General features: G+C 37.0%; 1 long non-coding RNA gene across 1 annotated transcript; it reads right to left on the bottom strand.

The window, feature by feature from the left end:
- Positions 1 to 810: 810 nt before the first annotated feature.
- Positions 811 to 12,827, bottom strand: LOC116534397. Its single transcript, XR_004261694.1, has 3 exons — positions 12,817 to 12,827; positions 12,013 to 12,015; positions 811 to 933 (listed from the first exon to the last, which is right to left on the bottom strand). It is a non-coding gene; the product is annotated as an uncharacterized LOC116534397 (long non-coding RNA).
- Between the last annotated feature and the right edge of the window lie 4,405 nt (positions 12,828 to 17,232).

Raw genomic sequence — 17,232 nt, 5'->3', positions numbered from 1 at the left:
TGAAGCCAGGTTCATCTTTATACCAAAACCTGGCAGAGACACAACAAAAAAGAAGACTTCAGGCCAATGACTTTGATGAACATCAGTGCAAAAATTGTCAACAAAATACTTGCAAATCAAGGGCAGCAGCATATCAAAAAGCTAATTTACCATGATCAAGTAGGCTTTAGCCCCACAAATCAATAAATGTGATTCATCACATAGACAAAAGTAAAGACAAAAACCACATGATTATCTCAATAGATGCAGAAAAGACTTTCAATAAAATTCAACACCACTTCATGTTAAAAACTCTCAATAAACTAGGAATTGAAAGACTATACCTCAAAATAATAAGAGCCATCTATGGCAAACCCACGGCCAATATTATACAGAATGGGCAAAAGCTTGTTGCATTCTAGAGGAAAACCAGCACAAGACAAGAATGTGTTCTCTCATCATTCCTATTTAACCCAGTATTTGAAGTCCTAGCCAGAGCAATCAGGCAAGATAAAGAAATAAAAGTCATCAAAATAGAAAGACAGGAAATCAAACTATCACTGTTTGCAAACAGCATGATTCTACACCTAGAAAACTGTCTCAGCTCAAAAGCTCCTCCAGCTGATAAACAACTTCAGGAAAGTTGCAGGATACAAAATCAATGTGCAAAAATCACTAGCATTCCTATACAACAACCAAACCAAGAACCAAATCAGAAAGGCAGTCCTATTCACAATTGCTAAAAAAAGAATAAAATATATAGAAATACAGCTAACCGAGTCAGAACCAAGATGACCGATTAGGAGCAGCTCAGGATTCCAGCTCCCAGTGAAAGTGCAGAGGGTGAGTGGATGCCACATTTCCAGACGTATTTTTATTGCCCACAGACCAGGAGATTCCCAGGTGGAGGAGCCCGACAGGTCACCAGTGTGGCTGGTTTGGCTGGTGTGGCTGCTTTGCCCGTGCCCCAGGGCGGTAGTTCTCCATACAAAATACATGGTCCCGGGCACCATTTTAGCTGGTGACTGGAGCTCCAGGAAGGCAGAGTTGCCCATTCATCTGATTAAAAAGGGGACTGAAACAGGGAGCCAGGCCAGGAGATTCCCGGGCAAAAAAAAAAAAAAAAAAAAAAAAAATGCCGTGAATCTCAGCACTGCTATGTCAGCTGGCACAGTGAGTCACCACATGGAAAATCACATAGATCCCAGCACCTTTTCAACAGGTGACTGGAACAGCTGGGAGAGAGTTAACTGTTCAACTAAAAAAAAAAGGCTCTGAGTCAGGGGGCCAGGTGATCAGGATCAGCTGGTCCCACCTCCACAAAAAAAACAGCAATTAGAAACGCTCTGTGTTGAGAGTTTCACAGCAAGCACAGCTGAACCCGGGATGGTCCAACTCTGTGGGTGAGGGGCGTCCACCATTAGCGAGGCACGCCACCACTACAGAGGTAGTCCGCCGTTGTCAAGGCAACCCACCACTTGAGAGAGTCCGTCATTACAGAGGTGGGCTGGCTGTGCCTAGGCAGTTCTAACTACACCCATATAAACAGGACTGCAGGGAAGTTCACACAGCATCTGGGCAGAGCCCACAGCAGCTCAGCAAAGCCTCTGCAGGTAGAGAGTGACTAGGCTGCCTCCTTGATGGGCAGGGCAGGCCTGATAAAAAGGCAGCAGCACAACGGAAACTCACAAATAAAGCCCTAACTACCCGGGACAGAGGACCTGGGTAAAAAAAAAAAAAAAAAAAAAAAATTTATGAGTTCTGCTGCAGCAGGCTTAAATGTACCTGCCCAACAGATCTAAATGAACAACAGAGATCACAGCTGTGCACTTGAGCTCCTATAAAGGAGACACTGTCTCTTCAAGCAGCTCCCTGACCCCCATATATTCAAAGAGTCACCTCATAAAGGAGAGCTCAGACTGATTTGGTGGGTATCCATCTGGGACAAAGACAGTAGAAGAAAAAACTTGCAGCAACCCCTACTGTTCTGCAGACACTGCGGGTGATCCCCAGACAAGCAGGGCCTGGATTGAACCTCAGCAGTCCTACAGCAGAGGGGCCAGACTGTTAGAAGGAAAACTAAGAAACAGAAGGAAATAACTTCATCATCAACAAACTGGACATCCACTCAGAGACCCAATCTGAAAGTCAACAACTTCAAAGATGACATGTGGATAAATCCACAAAGATGGGAAGAAACCAGCGCAAAAAGGATAAAAGCACCCGAAACCAGAACGCTTCTCCTCCTACAAGGGATCACAACTCCTCACCAGCAAGGGGACAAAGCTGGATGGAGAATGAGTGTGATGAAATGACAGAATCAGGCTTCAGAAGGTGGGTAATAAGAAACTTCTGTGAGCTAAAAGAACATGTTTTAACCCAATGCAAAGAAACTAAGAACATTGAAGAAAGATTTGACGAAATGCTAACGAGAATGGACAAGTTAGAAAGGAATATAAGTGAATTGATGGAGCTGAAAAATGCAACACGAGAACATCATGAAGCATGTACAAGTTTCAACAGCAGAATTGATCAAGCAGACGAAAGGATATCAGAGGTCGAAGATCAACTCAATGAAATAAAATGAGAAGACAAGATTAGAGAAAAAAGGATAAAAAGGAATATGAACAAAGTCTCCAAGAAATATGGGACTATGTGAAAAGACCTAATCTATGTTTAATAGGTGTACCTGAATGTGATGGATAGAATGAATCCAAGCTAGGAAATACTCTTCAGGATATCATCCAGGAAAACTTCCCTAACCTAGCAAGGCAGGCCAATATTCAAGTCCATGAAATACGGAGAACCCCACAAAGATATTCCTCAAGAAGAGTAACCCCAAGGCACATAATTGTCAGATTCACCAGGGTTGAAATGAAGGAGGAAATGCTAAGGGCAGCCAGAGAGAAAGGTTGGGTTACCCACAAAGGGAAGCCCATCACACTCACAGCAGATCTCTCAGCAGAAACTCTACAAGCCAGAAGAGAGTGGGGGCCAATATTCAACATCCTTAAAGAAAAGAACTTTCAACCCAGAATTTCATATCCCCCCAAATTAAGCTTCACAATTGAAGGAAAAATAAAATCCTTTGCAAACAAGCAAGTACTCAGAGATTTCATCACAACCAGGCCTGCTTTACAAGAGCTCCTGAAAGAGGCATTAAACATAGAAAGGAACAGCCAGTACGAGCCACTCCAAAAACATACGAAATCGTAAAGTGCATCAACACAATGAAGAAACTGCATCAACTAATGGACAAAACAGCCAGCTAGTATCAAAATGGCAGGATCAAAGTCACACATAACAATATTAACCCTAAATGTAAATGGACTAAATGCCCCAATTAAAAGACACACACTGCAAACTGGATAAAAAGCCAAAACCCATTGGTGTGCTGTATCCAGGAAACCCGTCTCACATGCAAGGATACACAAAGGCTCAAAACAAAGGGACAGAGGAAGATTTACCAAGCAAACGGAGAGCAAAAAAAAAAAAAGCAGGAGTTGCAGTTCTCATCTCTGATAAAATAGACTTTAAAGCAACAAAGATCAAAAGAGACAAAGAAGGACATTACATAATGGTAAAAGGATCAATGCAACAAGAAGAGCTAATGGTCCTAAATATATGTGCACCCAATACAGGGCACCCAGATACATAAGGCAAGTTCTTAATGACTTACAAAGAGACTTAGACTCCCATACAATAATAGTGGGAGACTTTAACACCCCATTGTCAATATTAGACAGATCAATGAGACAAAAAATTAACAAGGATATCGAGGACTTGAACTCAGACCTGGATCAAGCAAACCTAATAGATATTTACAGAACTCTCCACCCCAAATCCACAGAATATACGTTCTTCTCAGCACCACATCACACGTACACTAAAATTGACCACATAATTGGAAGTAAATCACTCCTCAGCAAATGCAAAAGAAGGAAAATCATAACAAACAGTCTTTCAAACCATAGTGCAATCAAGTTAGAACTCAGAATTCAGAAACTAACTCAGAACCACACAACTTCATGGAAACTGAACAACTGGCTCTTGAATGTTGACTGGATAAACAATGAAGTGAAGACAGAAATAGAGATGTTCTTCGAAACCAACGAGAACGAAGACACGACACCAGAATCCCTGGGACATGTTTAAAGCAGTCTCTAGAGAAAAATATATAGCAATAAATGCCCACATGAGAAGCAAGGAGAGATCTAAAATTGACACCCTATCGTCAAAATTGAAAGAGCTAGAGGAGCAAGATCAAAAAAAATCAAAACATAGCAGAAGACAAGAAATAACTAAGATCAGAGCAGAACTGAAGGAGATAGAGGCACAAGAAAATCTTCAAAAAATCAATAAATACAGGAGCTGGTTTTTTGAAAAGATCAACAAAATAGATTAATAAAGAAAAGAGAGAAGAACCAAATAGATACAATAAAAAATGATAAAGGGGATATCACCACAGATTCCACAGAAATTCAAACCATCATCAGAGATTATTACAAACAACTCTATGCACATAAACTAGTAAACCTAGAAGAAATGGATAAATTCGTAGACACTTGCATCCTCCCAAGCCTAAGCCAGGAAGAAGTCAAAACCCTGAATAGACCAATAACAAGGTCTAAAGTTGAGGCAGCAATTAAGGGCCTACCACCCAAAAAAAGCCCAGATCCAGACAGAGTCACAGCGGAATTCTACCAGACGTACAAAGAGGAGCTGGTACCATTCCTTCTGAAACTATTCCAAATAATCCAAAAAGAGGGACTCTTTCCCAAATCATTTTATGAGACCAACATCATCCTGATACCAAAACCTGGCAGAGATTCAGCAAGAAAAGAAAACTTCAGGCCAATATCCATGATGAACATAAATGCAAAAATCTTCAATAAAATATTGGCAAACCAATTGCAACAGCACATCAAAAAGCTTATCCACCATGATCAACTAGGATTCATCCCAGGGATGCAAGGCTGGTTCAACATATTCAAGTCTATAAACATAATTCACACATAAATAGAACCAAAGACAAAAATCACATGATTATCTCAATTGATACAGAGAAGGCCTTTGACAAAATTCAACAGCGCTTTATGCTAAAAACCCTCAATAAACTAGGTATTGATGGAACATATCTCAAAATAATAAAAGCTATTTAAGACAAACCAACAGCTAATATCATACTGAATGGGCAAAAACTGGAAGCATTCCCTTTGAAATCTGGCACCAGACAAGGATGCCCTCTCTCACCACTGCTATTCAATATAGTACTAGAAGTTCTAGCCAGAGCAATCAGGCATGAAAAAGACATAAAGGGTATTCAATTAGGAAAGGAGGAAGTCAAATTATCTCTATTTGCAGACGACATGATTGTATATCTAGAAGACCCCATTATCTCAGCCCAAAATCTCCTGAAACTGATAAGCAACTTCAGCAAAGTCTCAGGATACAAAATCAATGTGCAAAAAATCACAAGCATTCCTATACACCAATAACAGACTTAAAGAGAGCCAAATCAAGAACGAACTGCCATTCACAATTGCTACAAAGAGAACAAAATACCTAGGAATACAACTAACAAAGAACATAAAGGACCTCTTCAAGGAGAACTACAAGCCACTGCTCAACGAAATAAGAGAGGACATAAACAGATGGAGGAACATTCCATGTTCAAGGTTAGGAAGAATCAATTTTGTGAAAATGGCCATACTGCCCAAAGTAATTTACAGATTCAACACGATCCCCATCAGGCTACCAGTGACCTTCTTCACAGAACTGGGGAAAAAACACACCTTAAACTTCATATGGAAACAAAAGAGAGCCCGCATAGCCAAGTCAATTCTAAGCAAAAAAAATGAAGCGGGAGGCATCACACTACCAGACTTCAAACTATACTACAAGGCTACAGTAATCAAAACAGCACGGTACTGGTACCAAAACAGAGATATAGACTAATGGAACAGAACAGAGGCCTCAGAGGTGACACAACATATCTACAACCATCTGAACTTTGACAAACCTGACAAAAACAAGCAATGGGGAAAGGATTCCCTTTTTAATAAATGGTGTTGGGAAAACTGGCTAGCTATGTGCAGAAAGCAGAAACTGGACCACTTCCTGACACGTTACACTAAAATTAACTCCAGATGGATTAAAGACTTAAACATAAGACCTAACATCATAAAAACCCTAGAAGAAAATCTAGGCAAAACCATTCAGGACACAGGCGTAGGCAAGAAGTTCACGACCAAAACACCAAAAGCATTGGCAACAAAAGCCAAAATAGACAAATGAGACCTAATCACACTCCACAGGTTCTGCACAGCAAAAGAAACAGTCATTAGAGTGAATCGGCAACCAACAGAATGGGAAAAAATTTTTGCAGTCTACCCATCTGACAAAGGGCTGATATCCAGAATTTACGAAGAACTAAAAGAGATTTACAAGAAAAAAACTAACAAGCCCATTCAAAAGTGGGTGAAGGATATGAACAGATACTTTACAGAAGAAGACATTAATGAGGCCAACAAACATATGAAAAAGTGCTCATCATCACTGGTCATTAGAGAAATGCAAATTAAAACTACATTGAGATACCATCTCACACCCATTAGAATGGCGATCATTAAAAAATCTGGAGACAACAGATGCTGGAGAGGATGTGGAGAAATAGGAACACTTTTACACTGTTGGTGGGAGTGTAAATTAGTTCAACCATTGTGGAAGACAGTGTGGCTATTTCTCAAGGACCTAGAAATAGAAATTCCATTTGACCCAGCAATCCCATTACTGGGTATATATCCAAAGGATTATAAATTGTTCTACTATAAGGACACATGCACATGAATGTTCTTTGCAGCACTGTTTACAATAGCAAAGACCTGGAACCAACCCAAATGCCGATCGATGATAGACTGGACAGGGAAAATGTGGCACATATACACCATGGAATATTATGCAGCCATCAAAAACAATGAGTTTGTGTCCTTTGTAGGGACATGGATGAACCTGGAAACCATCATTCTCAGCAAACTGACACAAGAACAGAAAATCAAACACCTCATTTTCTCACTCATAGGTGGGTGTTGAACAATGAGAACACATGGACACAGGGAGGGGAGCATCACACACTAGGGTCTGTTGGGGGGAAATAGGGGAGAGACAGTGCAGTGTGGGTAGTTGGAAAGAGATAGCATGAGGAGAAATGCCAGATATAGGTGAAGGGGAGGAAGGCAGCAAATCACACTGCCATTTGTGTACCTATGCAACAATCTTGCATGTTCTTCCCATGTACCCCAAAACCTAAAATGCAATAAAAAAGACAAACTAAGAAACTTTCACAACATAAAAAAATAAAAAATAATAAAAAATAAACTCATTAAATTGTACATCTAATGTGAGTGAATTTGATTGTATAGTAGTTATACCTCAATAAAGCTATAAAAGAATAAATTAAAAAAATACAGCTAACCAGGGAAACGAAATATTTCTACAATGAGAATTACAAAACACTCTTCAAAGAAATTAGAGAAGACAGAAACAAATGGAAAAAACATCCCATGCTTACAGATAGAGAGAATCAATATCATTAAAATGGCCATACTGTCTAAAGCAATTTGTAGCATCAATGCTATTCTTATCAATCTACAAATGACATTCTTTACAGAGCTAGAAAAAGCTATTTTGACATTCATACGAAACCGAAAAACAACCCAAATAGCCAAGGCAATTCTAAGCAAAAAGTGTAAAGCTGGCGGCATCATATTACCCAACTTCAAACTACACTGCATGGCTATCATAACCAAAACAGCATGGTACTGGTACAAAAACAGACACATAGACAAATGGAACAAAATAGCCAAGAAATAAGTCCATATACCTACAACTATATGGTCTTCAACAAACCTGACAAAAACAAGCAAGGGGAAAAGGACTCCCTGGTCAATAAATGGTGCTGGAATAACTGGCTAGTCAAATGCAGAAGATTTAAACTAGACCTTTTTCTTACACCATATACAAAAATTAGCTCAAGATGGATTAAATACTTAAATATAAAACTCAAAACTATAAAACCCTGGAAGACAACTTCAGCAATACCATTCTGGACCTATGTCCAGAATCTTTGCACAGGCAAAGATTTCATGACAAAGATGCCAACAGCAATTGAAACAAAAGCAAAAATTAACAACTGGGGTCTAATTAAACTAAAGACGTGCTTCACAGCAAAACAAAGTATTAACAGAGTACAAAGACAACCTCAAAAAGTGAAAACCTTTTGGTAAACTATGCATCTGACAAAGGTCTAGTATCCAGCATCTATAAGGAACTTAAACAAATTAACAAGGTAAAAAACAAACAACTCCATTAAAAAGTGATCAAAGGACATGAACAGGCACTTCTCAGAAGAAGACATACGTGTAGCCAACAAGCATATGAAGAAAAGCTCAATATCATTGATGATTAAAGAAATGCAAATCAAAAGCACAATAAGATACCATCTCACATCAATCAGAATGGTTATTAATAAAAAGTCAAAAAATAACAGGAATGCTTATACACTTTTGGTGAGAGTGTGAATTAGTTCAACCTTTGGAAAGCAATGTGGCGATTTCTCTAAGACCTAAAAATAGAAATATAATTTGACCCAGAAATCCCATTTCTTGGTATATTCCCAAAGGAATATAAATCGTTCTCTTGTAAAGATACACGCAGCACATATTTGTTCATTGAAGCAGTATTCACAATAGCAAAGACATAGAATCAATCTATATGACCATAAGTAGTAGACTGGATAAAGAGAATGTGATACATAGACTGGATAAAGAAAATGTGATACCATGGAATGCTACACAGCCATTTAAAACTAAGATCATGTTATTTGTAGCATCATGGATGAAGCTTAAGGCCATTATCCTTAGCAAACTACGCAGGAACAGGAAAAGAAATATCACATGTTCTTACTTATAATTTTGAGCTAAATGATGAGAACACATGGATGCATAGAGGGGAATAACAGACGCTGAGGCCTGTCAGAGTGTAGGGGAGGGAGGAGGGAGAGGATCAGGAAAAATAACTAATGCGGACTAGGCTTAGTACCTGGGTGATAAAATAATCTGTACATAAAAACCCCATGACACAAGTTTATGTATGTAACGAACCTGCACATGTACCCCTGAACTTAAAAGTTAAATAAAAACAGATATAATTACAATAGCTAGTGAGAAATCATGAGAAATAAACAAAGTAATGGAAAGAAGGACAGGAGAAAAAAGATAGATTGAAATCCCATTCCATAGGTTTCCTGTTCATTCTGATGATAGTTTCTTTTGCTGTGCAGAAGCTCCTTAGTTTAATCAGATCCCATTTGTAAATTTTGGCTTTTGTTACAATTGCTTTTGGTGTTTTCATCAAGAAGTCTTTGCCCATGCCTATGTCCTGAATGGTATTGACTAGGTTTTCTTCTAGGATTCTTATGGTTTGGAGTTTTATATTTAAGTCATTAATCCATCTTGAGTTAATGTTTGTATAAGGTATAAGGAAGGGGTTCAGGTTCAGTTTTCTGCATATGGTGAGACAGTTTTCCCAACACCGTTTATTGAATAGGAGATGATTTCCCCATTGTTTTCCTCAGATTTGTTGAAGATCAGATGATTGTAGATGTGTGGTGTTATTCCTGAGGTCTCTGTTCTGTTTCATTGGTCTATATGTCTGTTTTAGTACTAGTACCATGCTACCATCTGGCAAATATGTAATATCCAGAATCTACAAGGAATTCAAAGAAATTTACAAGAAAAAAATAATCCCATCAAAAGTGGGAAAAAATATGAACAGATACTTCTCAAAAGAAGACATTTACATAGCCAACAAACATAGGAAAAAGAGCTCAATATTACTGATCATTAGAGAAATCCAAATCAAAACCACAATGAGATATCATCAGATGCTAGTCAGAATGGTGAATTATTAAAAAGTCAAGAAACAATAGATGCTGGCAAGGCTGTAAAGAAACAGAAACACTTTTACACTGTTGGTGAAAATGTAAATTAGTTAAACCATTGTGGAAGACAATGTGGTGATTCCTCAAGAATCTAGAACCAGAAATACCATTTGTCCCAGCAATCCCATTACTGGGCATATACCCAAAAGATTATAAATCATTCTACTATGAAAACACATGTACACATATGTTATGTTTATTGCAGCACCATTTACAACAGTAAAGTAATGGAACCAAGCCAAATGCACATCAGTTATAGACTGGATAAATAAAATGTAGTACATATATACCATGGAGTACTACACACCCACACAAAGAAATGAGATCATCTCCTTTGCAGGGATATGGATGAAGCTGGAAGCCATTATCCTCAGCAAACCAACACAAGAACAGAAAACCAAACACCACATGCTCTCACTCATAAGTGGCAGTTGAGCCATGAGAAACATGGAGGCAGGGAGGGGATTAACACACATCAGAGCCTGTTGGAGGTGGAGGGCAAGGGAAGGAAGCTTAATGGATGGGTCAATAGGTACAGCAAACCACCATGGTACACATATATCGATGTAACAAACCTGCACATTCTGCACATGTATTCTGGAACTTAAAGTAAAATAAACACTTTTAAAAACAAACAAAACCCTAAAAACAAGCTATGGGTGAAAACACTTGTGCTGTTTTATATCACAGAATAGAACCTGTCCTTTTATTCAAGTTTGAAACACTCTTTTTTGTAAAATCTAAGAAGCGACACTTCTGAGCCTATTGAACCCTTATAGGAACATACGAATATTCAATCCTAAAAACTAGAAACAAGCTATCTGTGAAAATGAAAAAAAAAAAAAAAAAAAAACAAACAAAACCAAACAACAACAACAAAAAAAAAACAGAGAAATCCCTAAGTTTAATGAACTTTCTGTGTTGTCCACTGTTATTCACTGGGTTCCTTCCTCCCTCCCTCTTTCACTCCCTCCATTTCTTCCTTCTTTTCTTCATTCCTTCTTGCATCCATTTATTTTTTCTATATTCTTATTCTTTTGGCTATAATTAAACTGATGACAGTTTCACTTTAATCAAGGTAAACAAGGTTGTTGGGATCTGTTCTGATAGCCTTTTGTTATTTGAAACTACGTGACCAATAGGATCCCCAAATTTCCAGAAACACTGATATAAGATTTTCTAGGCATTGCCTATTTTGTACTGAGAAAATTATTTTACTTCTATCTGCTTTGTCATATTAAAGGAAGCTGACATATGAGATCATCCTTTAACATTTTGTGGCCTGGGAATAGTTTTATCTGAACAGCTTTTGGTATGCAATAACATTTCAGAATAGTGTGAAAAGCAGGTCAAATTTCTGTACACTTTCAAATATGTATTTCTTCATTTTTTATTTTATATTTTGTCTTTGAGAATAATTATTTTATGTGTGTCAAGCACTGTGATACTTTAATATTTTATTATGTAGAATTTAAAATAGATACAATGGGAGACAAAATAATAAAAGGAACTGCTCACCTAACTTTATCAATATCATAGCAATTAATTTTTTTAAGTAGCATTAAGTTCCTACCTTTTTGAAACCCCTGATTTAAAAAAAAATCAGTTATCTTTTTGGTTTTGTATTACAGGAGCTGAATAAAGATACATATGACTTTGCCCTCTTCAGGATATTGGAAAAACCCTTAAAGAAAGCAAATAAGGGTGGTGTTCATTTTACTTATTGCTGAAAACAAAGTATTAATTTCTTCAAATATTCATATATTTTATACCTTAATATAAAAGCAGACTAAAATTTTTCCTGCATTGATCCAAATTATTATAGTGTTTGGGTCAAACAGGCAATATTGTCCTTTTAGAGGTTGTATAGTATGATTGTATCATGAGCAAATTATTTGGGCAAATGTCAAATGACATTTTCCAGCAAGTTATAATCAATAGGTGCTTATTCAACAAATTATTTTGTCCAGAGAGTAGAGCCCCAGGTGAACCAATAATCAGGAATTCTCTGTGACCTCCCTTTTCGCCGTGACTTGCTTTGTGAATTGGAAAAATCAGTTAAGCTCTCGGTGCTTCAGTTCATTCGTCTATGAACTGAGGAGAGTAGCATTTGCCACCTAACTGGCCAGTATTTTGTGAAGGTTAATGAGCTTCAGAGTTTATAAAGTGCTTTTCTTTCTGGATTGAAAGACTTTTGAAGAGTACTAAGTATCACTGTTATTTTTTTTTCCTTTTCTACTTAAAACTCCACTAACTTATCTTTTAGAAACCCATGAAATTATACTTAAAAGTAAAATGCTTCTAGTAGCACCATCCCATATATATCATTTTATCATAGCACTAAGAAAACATCAGCAGCACTGCTATTGTACTGGATTCACATAACTCATATTATTAAGGTCGAACACATTGTGCCCTAATAACGCATGCGTGTTTGACAGCTGTTTCCAACTTAAAATACTTTAGTTCTAACCAGTTTGTCAAGGTCCTATCATTTCTTGGCATAGTTTTATAAGTTAAATATTAAAAAGAAAAAAAAAAGTTGTTCTCTGAACAAATGTGCCTATTATACGATGCTGCAATGAATGAAAAATGTTAAGATCAAGATCTTAACTGAAACTCACAAAAGTAAGATGATTTCATGTCAGTGGAAAATCTGTGCTGTTACTTTACATTTTTTGAAACAATTTTGCCAAAGCTCTGCTTGAGATAAGGAAACTTTTAATAGCACAGGATCCTGGACTTCAGGTGAAGTGTAACAATTTCTGTTTCATGGATTTTAATTAATTTCACAGTATATATATGTTTTTAAATTTGAATGAGAAAAAATCATATACTTTTTATTCCATTAAATGAGTTTATCTTAGAATTTTAGAAGGAAAGGTGTCAAGGTATAGAATTGCCTTTTACAAAATTACAGTTTTTCTGTTCACTTTAAATATTTAAAAAATATCCATTGCACCATATATTCAAGCTATATTATATGCATATAAATACAAATGTGCGCACACACACACACGCACACACACACACATATTTAAAGAAAAAACTACAAGGGAAACAATTAAAATACATATATTTTGCACTTTTGATTTCTCTCTGAACAGGAGAAAGAAACTATCCAAAAAGCCTGGAGGAATAGTACCCTCATGATTTTTCCCTGACTATGGAAATCAGTGAAATTATCTATTATGGTTTTAGTTCAAAGTAAATACAAGTGAAAATCAATATTATCTGAAAGTTTACAGAAAAATAATCCAAAATAATTTTAGATATTTTGGGGCACCACCCATCAAAGGACTGTCACTGACAAAGAATTCATTTCTTTGATCTCTCAAAATGAAAGTAATACGTAAAGGTAAAATGGAGAGATTTGTAAGATTATCACCTAGATACCAACATGTCTTTCTTTGTTCTTTCCTAGGATGGCAACCAGCCTCTACCCCCATGTCTTTATGGATGTAAATAGAGGCACTTATAATAAATGGCAACAGAAATTCAGACTCCTACAAGAAGATACAAGGAATTTCTCTCTTAAAACACAATTTACTATTGTAACTGTGACTGGATAGTCAGATATCCAAATTATTTACACAGGCATCCTTAATTTAGAACAAGTAGTTTATAAAAAGCAAAATTTTTGTTTAATTCTTTTTCTCCTCTTGGGGCAATATAATGCTGTGGTTCCCATGTGCCAGTTCTCAGACCAGAGCTGGTTTTGATCACATCTTTACACGTTCAAGGCAACATTTTTATGTATGTGAAAGTAAAATTGTCAGTTATCCTCCTTTATAAAATATACCTTTTAGTCCAAGGATCTGCCTTTCTTAATTATTTTGTGATAGAGTTACTGTTTTTTATAAAATAGTGGTGATAGAGTAAATTTTTAACAATAATATCCTTACTTAGCAAAGTTAAAAGTTAGAAAACTTACGTTGTTCCTGGTTCCTTCACACTACCATTTTTTAAAGAAAATAATATATTTATCACTGAAATCCAAATACAAAGCACTTTGTTTTTAAATATAATATAATAGCTTCAGATCAGGTAAGAAAGCAAGGATGAATAGTGTCATTAAGTTGCTGCAAACTTATTTGTGGTTTTTGCCATTACTTTTAATATCAAAGTCAATATTAGAAAAGTCATTAACTTAGAAAAAATTTATTTTTCACTAAAATATACATTAATATGAAAAATAATAACTGCTATTTATATTATGTGTAATATTCCTAAAGAGGACTTTTATATGAGGAAATTTGATGTGATATATAAAATTAATGCCTCTTTTTTCTGTGAAAGAATTATGACATTTTTTATGTATAACCTATGATTGAGATAAGATTTTATTAAAAATATATGAGATGAAAAAGATCATTTGGGGACAACAAATAAATGTGATGATGTAAATTAATCAACAATTTCTCCCTATAAGCCAAACCAACTCAGACAGTCCACCCATGTTATCTGACCACTGTCCGCTGAGGAACCCAAAGCCCAGACCACAGAATAGCTGACTAAAATATTTTCCAAACATACAGATGCTATGTTTGGGGTGAGACATTTCAAAATCAGGCATACCAGTTCTTTATGATAATTTTGTTTTTGGTAGAGGAAGATAAACTTTATAGCTGATAGAAACTTCTGGATACCTTCTAATGCTTAAAAAATACAGGCTGGAAGAAGTCTCTATTTTTGTTACACATCCCAATTTCCAAGTTTGTTTGGATTTTAGTAAGATACTGGCATCATATGAACCCTAGTGTAGCATTATAAATATTTTCATAGGAAAAAAGACTCATTGAAAGTTATCACAGCTTTCTGGCTGATAACTGTGAAAAATCCTACTTATTTTGACCACATCTGCCCAGAGGAGTTTTAATGTCCAGCCCTGAGTAGATAGAGCAGAGTCCTTACTAGCTTCTGAATGACAGTTTTATAAGGCCACATTTTTTAAAAATTGCATTGAGTCTATGAGCTTGCTTTTCCCCTGTGTATGTAAAGCTTGGTTACATTGTGGTATCTTTGCTGAAACTAACTTTATCTGCATAATTTTGGTCTCTGTAGATGAAAAATGTTAGTGCTGGAAAATTCCTGGACAGTGATTTTAGAGGTGCATGGCCATAAAAATATTTCCTTCTTTTCACTGCTTGACTTAGCAAAATAAACTCATTTTAGTTTTATAAAATGTAGGCAATAATTCAATCGTAAAGGACTCTTATTTTTACTTTAAATGATTTAATCTTTTGCCTTTACATAACCTTTTAGTATTATCTTTTAATAAAAAGGATAGGCTGTATAATGGTACTTTTGGCATTGCAAAGAGAATTTGAAAATATCATTTTCAACCCAATATATATTTCATGCTAAGTACATGGACAGGAAGTTTGGTTTGGAGAATAATTATTTAGGCTTCCAATCAGAAGGCTGAATGTGCTGATCCTCATTCTTTCACTGACTTCATTGTTTTTCCAAATTTATTGTGCTGTGCCAAGGTTTCTCACCTATGAAAGAGGACTACTTAGGCCAAAGCAAAGAGAGAGAGAGAAAGGGGAGAATTGACAAGTTTTAGAATTTCATGTGCATAACAGTAGGCTCCATATTTTCCCTAGTATATAATGATATACAGTGCATTGGGAGGTCTATGTTGATAATGATCTCAAAATATTAATAATAAATATGACAGAAATTGGCACATTAAATAAATCTGTGTTTATGTAATTTTCCAATGATAAAATTAAACAAAATTAACCAATAAAAAGTAGGACGTTCACTGTATTTTTTTTGGGCAGTTTAATTTTATTTAATGTTAGAGGAAAATTTTTTGATGAGGAATAGATTATATTCAATTAAGGTATATGTATACATATGCCTTGTTTATAAATATATACATAGATTATATTTCAAGTGCTAGGGAGAAATTATTTTGGGGGAAGAATAGATCATTTCTATCAAGACATTGGCATTAAGTTCTTAATAGTCAAATGGGGGGGGAGGGTGCCAAGATGGCTTTGAGAAGCCAGCACTGGAATGCAGCTCCCAGCGAATGAGACGCAGAGGGCTAGAGGACTTCACAATTCCAAACGAGGTGCCGGGTTCATTTCTATGGGACTGATAGGGCAATGAAATAGGCCCAGGGAAGGAAGCGCAGGGTGAAAACTGCCCAGGGGGGCAAATCAAGTTGGGGGGGGACATGTCCCTACCTGAAACGTGCAGCCAGCTCAGAGTGTTAGGGGACTTAACCCCTTCCGTGCTCTGTTTCGGATCCTGTGCTTACCTAATCCCTCCTGCAACCCACGGTCCACAAGAGCCCTGCCAGATGGTGGGGCCCTGTGGATGGTTGATGCAAATCTGAGCAGTGGCTACTGCCACACGAGGCAAGTTGTCGCAGGGCCCTGGGCGGGAGTTTGGATTAATGCCAGTGAGATGAGCCATCCCAAGAAGGGAGGGGGAGTTGAAAGCAGGGAAATAGACCATAAGGCCTGGCAGGCCCCACCTCCACAAAATTCAAACTGAAGCCCTCGCTAGAGAGTTTGGCAGCAAATACACCAGCTTGACCCCAACTAGGAAGATCCAGCTGGGGAAGGAGAGATGCCATTAGGAAGGTGGGGCCAATCTCGCCTGCAAACAAACTCCAGGGAAGGACCACCCACCCAACAACCTGACTGAACCCAAGAGAGCCCAGCAATGCCCTCTACAGGCCAAAAAAGATACAGTTTCAACCTCAATGGAAAAAAAGTCCACTCAGAGACTCCTCCTGAAATCACCAAATTCAAAGATTAAAGGAAGATAAATCCACAAAGATGGGAAAATAACAGCGCAAAAAGGATGAAACTATCAAAGAACGGAACACCTCTTCTCCTCCCAGGGATCACAACTCCTCAACATCAAGGGAAAGAAAAAAGATAGAGAATGAATCTGACAAATTGACAGAAGCAGGGTTCAGAAGGTGGGTAACAACAAACTTCTCTGAGTTAAAAGACCGTGTTCTAACCCAATGCAAAGAAACTAAGAACCTTGAAAAAAGGTTAGACAAAATGCTAATTAGAATAACCAGCTTAGAGAAGAACATAAACGACCTGATGGAGCTGGAAAACACAGCACAACAACTTTGCAAGGCATACACAAGTTTCAACAGCCAAATCAATAAAGCAGAAGAAAGGATATCAGAGATAGAAGATCAAATCAATGGAATAAAACAAGAAGGCAAGATTAGAGAAAAGTGTGAAAAAAACAAACAAAACCTCCAAGAACTA

Source organism: Sapajus apella, unplaced genomic scaffold (assembly GCF_009761245.1).
Source record: "Sapajus apella isolate SASKATOON/1434 unplaced genomic scaffold, GSC_monkey_1.0 scaffold87, whole genome shotgun sequence".
NCBI classification, from domain to species: Eukaryota; Metazoa; Chordata; class Mammalia; order Primates; family Cebidae; genus Sapajus; species Sapajus apella.
Note: the sequence above shows the minus strand (reverse complement) of the source record. Positions and strands in the feature narration are given on the sequence as shown.